General features: G+C 44.3%; 1 protein-coding gene across 2 annotated transcripts in view; it reads left to right on the top strand.

Annotated features, from left to right (window-relative positions):
• The first annotated feature begins 1,319 nt into the window (after positions 1-1,319).
• Positions 1,320-9,636, top strand: part of znf219 (zinc finger protein 219) — a 24,176-nt gene continuing 15,859 nt past the window's right edge. For both annotated transcript variants that reach the window (XM_031584900.2, XM_031584898.2), the window contains exon 1: positions 1,320-1,605. The gene's annotated coding sequence lies outside the window, so the exon portion shown is untranslated. The remainder of the gene's footprint in view (positions 1,606-9,636) is intronic.

The raw sequence follows: 9,636 nt of genomic DNA, 5'->3' as shown, positions 1-9,636 counted from the left end.
CTTCCAAATACATACATACAAAAAAAAAACACCTTGCTGTGAACCCAGACAGATGCGTAGGCACATACACGTATCTGCATACATCGCTAACACACACAAACAGACACAAGCACAGACACGCAAACTAAAGCCACTGCTGCTAAACCTTGAAAAGGAAAAAAATAATGTTGGGCAAATTAACACCACTAATTAGTGTGAGCTATGTGTTGGATCACATTTTGTGTCAGGAGGCGGATGTATGGACACACAGGTCATTAACACTTCTACCTACAGTTAAATATTCAGCATGCAATATGAACCTGAGAATGTTGGTGGACATTTAAGAGAATCATGTGATGAAAATACAGTAAGCATGGGGATTTTGACATTTTTAAAGGCCTGTGTTAAAAATGTTGGCCTGCACTATAGACATTGGACCGTTTTGTATTTTAAAAAAAAATGCCTTTTGCCAACAGATTTCAGTTGTCTAACTGTACTCATTTATGGGTCAAAGGTGGCAACAAACCTCTGTCTACTTAATTTGCGATTTGCTTGATGAGGTGATTTATCTATCTATCTGTCTATCTATTTTTGGGTGGGAGGAGGGGGCGACATTATGTGACACCGCGCGGGCCACTTGGAAGCAGTGCACCTGCGCAGCCTCACGTGAGTGCGAGCCGCGGACAGTCCGCATGAGCTCGCGTGAGCTGTGAAAATCCGCCCGGGGAGACATGGAGGAGTCAGAAAACTTTCACACACCAAACTTCCGGCTTGAAACGACTACTCTCTCACTTCTGTAACCGCATACGGCAACGACAACTATCTTGCACCTTGTTTCCTTCAGAGGATAACCATTTCGCATAAAAAATATTCTTGATCATATCACCGCCAACAAATGCACGCTTCACTGCTCACCTGGATCGTTATGGCAATAAACGAACCTTAAATGAAACTTTTTCTAACCTCTTCAGTAGCATACACATCTAGCTTAAACTGTTTAATAGGACATTTGTAACAATATAGCAATTCGCCAAATGCCGGCTAAAAACAAACAATTTGCATTTATATACATATTATATATAGGGCTATATATGTATATGTAAACGCTATAAACATCTCTGATAGGACTAATTAAGGGCATTTGTATCTGAAATAGTTGACATATTTGAGACGTGTCCCAAATGCGCTGCTGAAGCCTATCCTGCCGTCCTACAGATCAGTTGCTGTGCGAACGCGAGAGAGTGATAGCTGCCCCGCATGTGGGAATGTTTTAAAATGGTGCCCGAAAGAGTCTAATTACATTTGCAACCTACATCAGACTCCCCTCTATCACCGCTCCCTTTCTCTCTCTCTCTCTCCCTCTCTCTCTGTGTGTCTCTCTCTCTCTCATTCACACACTCACTCACGACTACACAATAAATGAATCTTTGCGAAAAAAAATTGCAAGAGAGACGTGCGATAGAAGAGGGGAGGAGGAGGAGAAGAGTGAGCAAGGGAGGGGGAAACGGCGTATGCTTGTATACAACAACCCCGATTTCCATTTTTTTCCCTAACTCGTAATGTATTTAATTCAAGTGAAACGTAATCATGACGTGTCTTGTCATTAATCTCCTCGTCGCCTCTCCCGTAAGTACATTGAGCCTTACTTTCATCAGGAATATATAGTTAATACAGATTAATTGATCAATATTTATATACATGCACCTTTATAGATGATAAGATGGAGCCACTCTGTTCGATAGTCCGGTTACAGGCTTCCCAAAATTACATACTTGTTGTTACATTTACAAACAACTAAATATCTGACGACGACTTTTTCCTGTGGATTTAATCGGTATAGAACCATCATCGTTATTTTCTAAGGAATTCATAGTTTCTTTTTTTTCCTAAACGTAGTAGTTTTACTCTGTTTCAGCCAGCTAGCATGCGTACGGTCTGAGTGATTGGCGGGTCATATATGCGTGCCGTGCAGTGCATACATGTAGCCCCACACACTTGTGCACTTTGGTGTATGTCATGTATGATGCCCGGCTATGTGCGCCTATCCGACCGCCAGCCTGTGTGTACCTAACTGCCGGCGACGGTGATGCGAATGTGGAAAATGTCGCAACTTTAGATTAGGCCCAAATTAGTTGCATTGCAGGATAAAAATGCGATAACACCTTTTATCTTTAATATTTCAGGTGTAATCTGGCTTTTTAAAAAGTGTTCTATCCAAAGTCGGGTATAAGTCATCGTCTGTGTTATAATAACCATCGAACTTTTACAAAGTTTCCGCTAATGTGTTTCAATCTGAATGTTGAACTTGAATGCTGCAACGTGCACAATGCATGCTGTGTGATTGTATTTTAGCAAGGCTTCTGATTGTAAGCAATGAGGACACTAGGCTGGCTACGTGAATCAAAAACATGCTACTGAACTTTGAGTGATTGTAGTTTGTATTTCAAAAGAGTACTCGGTGTACTGGACATGTCGAAACGCGAGCTTTTGGTGTTAAAGATGACGTTCTCTATCGACGCTGTTTCTGTTGAGGAACAAGTGATGAATGATTTTAAGATTGGGGACTGTGAATAAATCTTATACGTAGCGCGGTGATTAGCTTGGCTAATTCTTTTGTTGGAAGACGCCTAAAGTACGCCACTGTTGAGAAATTTCGACTTTTGCCTGCGATGAAAGCACAGACGACCGTCAACTCGAAGTTGCATTACAGATTGTAGCTATTATGGCATACATAGAGCTACTACTTACTACCTACGATTACTACAACCCGTCTTGTCCTAACGTCACCTCTCTGGAGTAGCCGACTAGCTCCGGTATCACCTCTTTTGACGCTACAGTGTTTTCACTCTAAGTAGCGAACGCGTAACTGTAACACTGCATCTTTTCAAAACCTGAAACAAGTTGTTCATAATCTTCCCTGAGTCAGTACAAATTGGGGTTTAGTCTTTCTTTTAAGGTCAACCGTTAAAAGTTGCTCATTGCCACACACCGGAGGTGCTGGTTGGTTGTAGTTAAGCTATTTTTGTGATGGTGGATGGATTGGCAGTGCAATTCAAGATGAAACCCATGATGGCACTTTTCTCCTGCTCCCTTCGCATACTCGTGTCCTTTCCCCTCCCTTAATCTTTTGTTGAAAGAAATTCAGGAAGAAAATGGACCCGGTGTAGAGTCAGATCTATACGCTAGCTCAGCACCCTGTCATTCCCATCAGAGCGTTTAAAAATAAACGTTCGTCGATTACAGAAATACTTGTTTAAGATAGTGTTTCTACTGTTGTTTCTGAATAACGATACGTTTGCAAACATAAGCATCGAAGCGGTTAAATCTCGTATTGGGGAGGATCGCACCCTGCATTAGTATTTGTTTGTTGGCAATTATTTATTTCATTAATGTACCTTTTTAATTGAGATGGCCGCGAGAGAGAAGGGGGAGAAAAGCGACTGAAAATGGTTGCACGTTATTGACGCACATCACAGGGGCGCGGAGGAAATTCCTCTCGAGATAAGAAGCAGACGTGTCATCTATGTCGCCCGGATACACTGCCGTCCCGTAACACAAAAAAAACGTATGAGAGAAATAAGACTGAACATCGCAAACAACTCATCTTTCATACGGGGCAACGTTTACAATATACTCGTTTCGGTCAAAGGGGACTGAATCGTAGCAAAACCTACTGAGGGCTTGACTGAGGCTACAGTTTTGCTCTCTTTCTCTTCTCCCCAAGTCGACCTCTTTCATCTATGCCGTTGGCATGTGAGTGGCTGCCAGGGAGCAAATGGCTCTTATTCTGGAGATTCCTATTTTAGACCACCATTGAAGTTTTTAAGAAAGTGAGAAAGGGAAATATTACTTTCAAACTAGATGAAACCACCTTGCAGGTTGGTCTCTTGATGTTTTCACTGTATCATCTTTGCCAGTTCACCTCAGAGCACTCTTCCAAGTGCACGCACACAAACACACACACACACACAAACACACACGCACACACACACACACACACACACACACACACCATGGTTCCTATGTGACTCCTGCTTCCTTGAAGGGTAGCTCTACTTTAGAGTTTACTCACCAAACCACTGATTACTTTAATTGCGGCAATTAACACTCTGTTGGAGAGAGATTCGGGCGTACACATGGCCTCCCCACAGCGGAAGCACAGCTGTACTGACCTTAAAAACAGAAGGTGAAGTTTGTATTGTAGTACAACTTATTACGCTCGTCCCCTTTGCCTGCTTGTTTTGCTTTGAGCGTAAAACTACCCTGATATTAGTCGCAGCATAACTGAAAGCACTAAACAACGCTGGACATCCGGCAATTTTGTAATAATGGTTATTGTGATGAGTCCATTTGGGGGAGCTCACTTGCCGACCATAAGCAGATGGCATATAAAAGACCTGTTGTAGAGGATTTTAACCACAATTCACAAAGTGGGTTGGTGTGCTTGAGACCATTTACGGCATGTTTATTTTGGTCCCTGGATAGTGACGTTGCCACACACAAGCATAGAGTTTAAAAGCATAGAGTTTAAAAGCATAGAGCTTAAAAGCATAGAGTTTAAAAGTAACCCCCCCTCCCCCCTGAAGTTAACCAGGGGTGGTTCAGCAAAAAGAAAAAGTATTTGAAATACAAAAATTAAAAAAGCGTTGCATTTTCATAATCGCAGCTGACATAACCAAGTCCTACGACATCAACTTGGTGCCGCCACTCTACTGCACAGCTACATATTGGAGAGTCTTTCTTTCCGGCGTTAGGTCTGAATCATTGCCTTGAGTACGGCGTGTAAGCGCCGCGGTACCTGCGAAGCCTGGCAGCGTTGGCGTGGCGTGGCGGTGCGGCGCCGTGGCTGATCTGGGTCAGGCTGTGGACGTGTGGTGCTGTCCGTGTTAGACAGAGGTGCAGCACAGATGGAGAGGCGGCGGCTGGCCTAGCGCTCAGCAAGGGGTTGTGCTGTGCCAGAGCAGAAGTCTGTGCTCGTCGCTTTCTTTAGAACTAAGTTCAGAGCAGGGAAAGAGAGGGGGGGGGGGGGGGGTCCATGTCTGTGTGGGCTTTATTGCTTTTATATTGTTTTATACACTGACATAATGGCAACACTCACATAAGCACATGCACCTTTTTCACCTGCCCCCGCGCTCTCTCACACACACACACACACACACACACACACACACACACACACACACACACACACACATAGAGAGTGAGACGTTTACTTGCTCTCACAGGTTTCTATCTTCTAGCGTCTTCACTTGCCACAAAGCCAGCAAAACTCAGCATTTGCTCAGCAATCCACCATTTTAATTGTGACGTCTTATTTTCGTCTTTTTGTGCTAGCTATTGGCATGACAAGACTGCTATGAGATAGGGCCCATTAAATGTTCCTTTCAGACCTTCACAGCAGGATCTTCCGGTAGAGTAGAAGGGGGGGGGGGGGGGGGGACGAGGGTGTATGCATGTGTGGACGAAGCACTCTCCAGAAGTTCATCATACTCCGGTGATGTTCTGTGTGTGTGTGTGTGTGTGTGTGTGTGTGTGTGTGTGTGAATTTTTTAAATCAGCTGCCCAACACACACTCATTTCACTCAGACCTTTCAGCAGCAACCAGCTGTGATACCTTAAATAGAAACAGTTAAGTCAGGGAATGCCCACAGAAGAAAGAAGGTCCACCTTTTATTAAAAAAAAAATAATATCCGATGGGATTTCTCCGGAAAGGGGGCTCTCTCCGAATGTGACTAAATGAAAGTGGTGTCTGGGGTGAGATGCACCCGGTCTGAAGTCAGTCATGTTCATAATTATCCAGGAGGTACAGCTGATCCTTGGCCAGTCGGTGTGTAGCTGCATGAGAGACCTTATTAGCACATAGCAGAGAGTGAAAGTGTGGTGGAGGAGGATGAAGAGGAGGAGGAAAGGACAGCGTGAGAAATAAGGGAGTGTGTTGGAGGAGTGCTGGGACTAAGAGGCAAGATCAAAGTGTGTGAGTGAGAGAGACGGGAGGCTGGAATCTCAGTGTTTTAAGTGGGCAAATGGGAGAAAGAAAAAAAAGAGGGAAAAAAATATGTACAACAAGTGGACATCCTCAGGTGGAGAAAGAGAAGAGAGAGAGAGAGAGAACTGGAGGGAGATAAGCAGAGGGTAAAAGAGGACAGGGGAAAATGTGGAAGATGGTTTGAGGACTGACTGCGAGAGGGGGGGAGAGAGAGAGGGGGGAGAGAGAGAGAGAGACTGACTAAGAGAGAGAGAGGGAGAGAGAGACTGACTGACAGAGAGGGAGAGAGAGACTGAGGGGGGTGTAGTTGTGAGGGGGAGAGTTCAGGGAAAGGTGAAGTACAGGAAATGAATCCAGTCTGCAGGGAAGTTTACCGTGTGACCAAAGGCGGAAAAAAAAGCCAGCCAGATTTATAACATACACACTAAAACTATTTATACCACTTACACACACACACACACACACACACACACACACATTTCTCTCTACCTCTCTTCGAAACACATATAGTGTACATGGAGATATGGAACATCTCTTCCTCCTCCCCTATTTATACCACTCACACATACACACACACACTCACACACACACACACACACACACACAAGCCTATATCTTCATTCCGCCCGCCCCATACGCTACGCATACACATCCGTACTACTGGAAAGCTAGTCATTCCTGAGGGATCGTCATTCATTCATACTCCTACTAAGCACACCCCCTTAAGCTATATATAGAGCGGCCACCAGATTGGTAAACGTAGGTGCACCTCTGTATTTCTTATGTAATGCAAGCGAAGGCCCTCAGCCCGGCTGCTATAGACAGATGGTGCAGGCAAAATCACTTGTGTATCAAATTCCTTATGTAAAAATCATGAATAGCATTTGCTTGGTTGCTTTACTGAGCACAGGCATGCACCATGTGTGCCCATAGTCTTTTATTGAGAAATCATAACAGTTACCTTTTAAGGGTTTAATATCGATGGTATGAATTAAGAATGAACTGATTTTACTTCTGTAGCAAGTTTAGCCTCTGCTCGTGGAAATGCATAACTAATACAAAATCTCTGGATCAGATTCAGGTCTTTTGAAACAGCATGACATATAATTAGGCTGCTCATCTTGTGTTAAAGAGCCCAAGGTGAATCTCATGATAAATACACAAAACTAAACCATTTGGAATATACTGTTTCTCTTCAGGCTGTGCATAGATTCAGCTTCAGGTGGTTCTGTAGGGGGCTTTCCATATTGTGACCCCCTTTGGCTCTCTTTTGGGTCCTGGGGTTGGGGTCGGGCCCTGGGTTGAGGTCGGGGCCTGGGTTGAGGTCGGGGCCTGGGTTGGGGCTCGGGGCCTGGGTTGAGGTCGGGGCCTGGGTTGGGGCTCGGGGCCCGGGTTGTCGGTTTGGTGGCGGGGCTTTGCGAGTTTGATCAGTCCTCAATTTCAAAGTTGCGGATGACCTGTCATAGATTTGATCACTGTCACACACACACACACACTGGTCTCAGATAAGAGTCTACCCTTACCCTAACCGCTCACACACACACTGGTCTCAGATAAGAGTCTACCTTACCCTAACCGCTCACACAAAGGCCGCTCTAAGTCCTATAAGTCAGCATGGACTGTGGGACTCACTCTCACGCAGAACAACATGTGACCATGTTAGTCCTCCTCTAACCATGCCACAATAATAATAATTATAAAAATAATAATAATAATAATAATAATAAATACACTTTATTTATATAGCAGTTTTCATGTAGTGATGTATGGTTAAAAAAGCCAGTGTGTAGCTGTAGGCCTAAAGGCCGTGTATAGATTGATCTAATGGTGCAGAGTGAACCACAGACTAGACATGTTCGGGTTAAATGTGAAGAGCCACTTTAGGAAATTACAGAGGAAAAAAGAGTGAGGGAAATGTCTTGAGATAAAGATGGTAACCCTTAAGGGTCTCTCTCTTCAATCTATGTCTCCTTTCCGTTTCAGCAACATAATATGAATAATACAGTAATCTTCCTTCCATTGACCTGGTTAAAGAAGAAGAAAACAATACCAGGTCAGGCAGTAAATATAGAGACATTTCACCCAAATGATGAAGGGAAGGAGGAGGAGTCTCTCACCTGTGGTTTGTAAATGGATGTGTGAGGTCTGCAGAGTCTGGAGTTTGGTGGCCTAAACTGATCAGGGCAAGATCAGGGCAAGATCAGGGCAAGGTACCCTGTCACTACCCTGGTGCTTTATCTCAGACATGAGCACGCCTCAGAGGATGACTTGTGACTAGTGAAGTGCTTTGCTTATTTTGTGTTAATTTTTTTCATGACCTATATTTGGATTTTGGCTTATTAAAAATGTATGACATGAATCTAAATTGGCAGTTGGTAATCGCATGCCAGATTGTGATATAGTACCACAGTATACGTTAAGGACCTATGCATTGTACTTGTACTGATGAAGTGATATACCACATTATACGTTAAGGACCTATTCATTGTACTTATACTGATGATGTGATATACCACAGTATACGTTAAGGACCTATGCATTGTACCTGTACTGGTGAAGTGATATACCACAGTATATACGTTAAGGACCTATGCATTGTACCTGTACTGATGAAGTGACTCACAGTGAAAATCATTTTTCACAATTAAGTTTACACGCTTATTCCACATTTAGTTTTCCTGCCTGAACACCCAGTCAGGATCCTAAAAGTGGAATACAATCGTTGTTGTTGTTGTTGTTGTTTTTCTGTGCCGTGAGATTCGGCGTGTCAGGGTGCCGCACTGCTGTTTCGTGAGACAAAGGTGTTGGGCATGTGCGAATCTCGTGCATGAGTGCCTTATGCCGATGAGCTTCAGCCGTGTTGAAAGGCAAGCCAACCAGCCTACCACACAACACCCCCCCCCCCCCCCCCCCCCACACACACACACACCCAGCCTCGCTCCCCCAACTCCACGTCTTTAAAAACCGTATTTGAATTATGTGTGCATGTGTGGGTTTTATCTATCTCCTGCCGTCTGCCAAGCCTTTCGTTTCACCCCTCCCCCCGCCGTCTAGCACCTCATCTCCTGATTCATCTATACACACACACACACACACACACACACACAAAGCTTTATTGGCATGACAGGGCTGGTCAGACACACATTCATGTATACCCCCTCACACACACACATACATGCAAAGGCACACACACACACACACACACACACACACACACACGCCAGTGGCAGCGACTGTGGAACAATGCCACACATTGGTGATATTCATATGATAATGCCATCAGGCCAGCCATACTGTCAGACTAACGCCATAACCTCTCTTCCACTGCAATCTGCTGCCCGGCCATTTTTAACATTTATTTACTCCGTGTTTGTGTTCCGTTTCTCCATCTTTCTTTACCGTCACTGCTCAATTGATAAGTGTTTGCAAATAATGAAATCTGTTCAGCGCGTCTCTTCTCTGCCCCTTCTTCTCTCTCTCTCTCTCTTTTTTTTCTCTCTTTTTCAATCCTTTTTTCGTTTTCTGTATCTCAGACTGTGCTCTTCCTCCTCTCTCTTCGCCATGTTGGCAGGCCCCAATCTACCAGCTGATATCAGCATTCCGTGGCATCTTGCCAACTGGCACCGCTGCAAGAGAAAAAGAGAGAAAAGGGAGGGAGGGAGGGAGAGAG

The sequence above is a fragment of the Clupea harengus genome, chromosome 18 (assembly GCF_900700415.2).
Source record: "Clupea harengus chromosome 18, Ch_v2.0.2, whole genome shotgun sequence".
NCBI classification, from domain to species: domain Eukaryota; kingdom Metazoa; phylum Chordata; class Actinopteri; order Clupeiformes; family Clupeidae; genus Clupea; species Clupea harengus.
The sequence above is the reverse complement of the archived record's forward strand: the minus strand, read 5'-3'. Positions and strand labels throughout refer to the sequence as shown.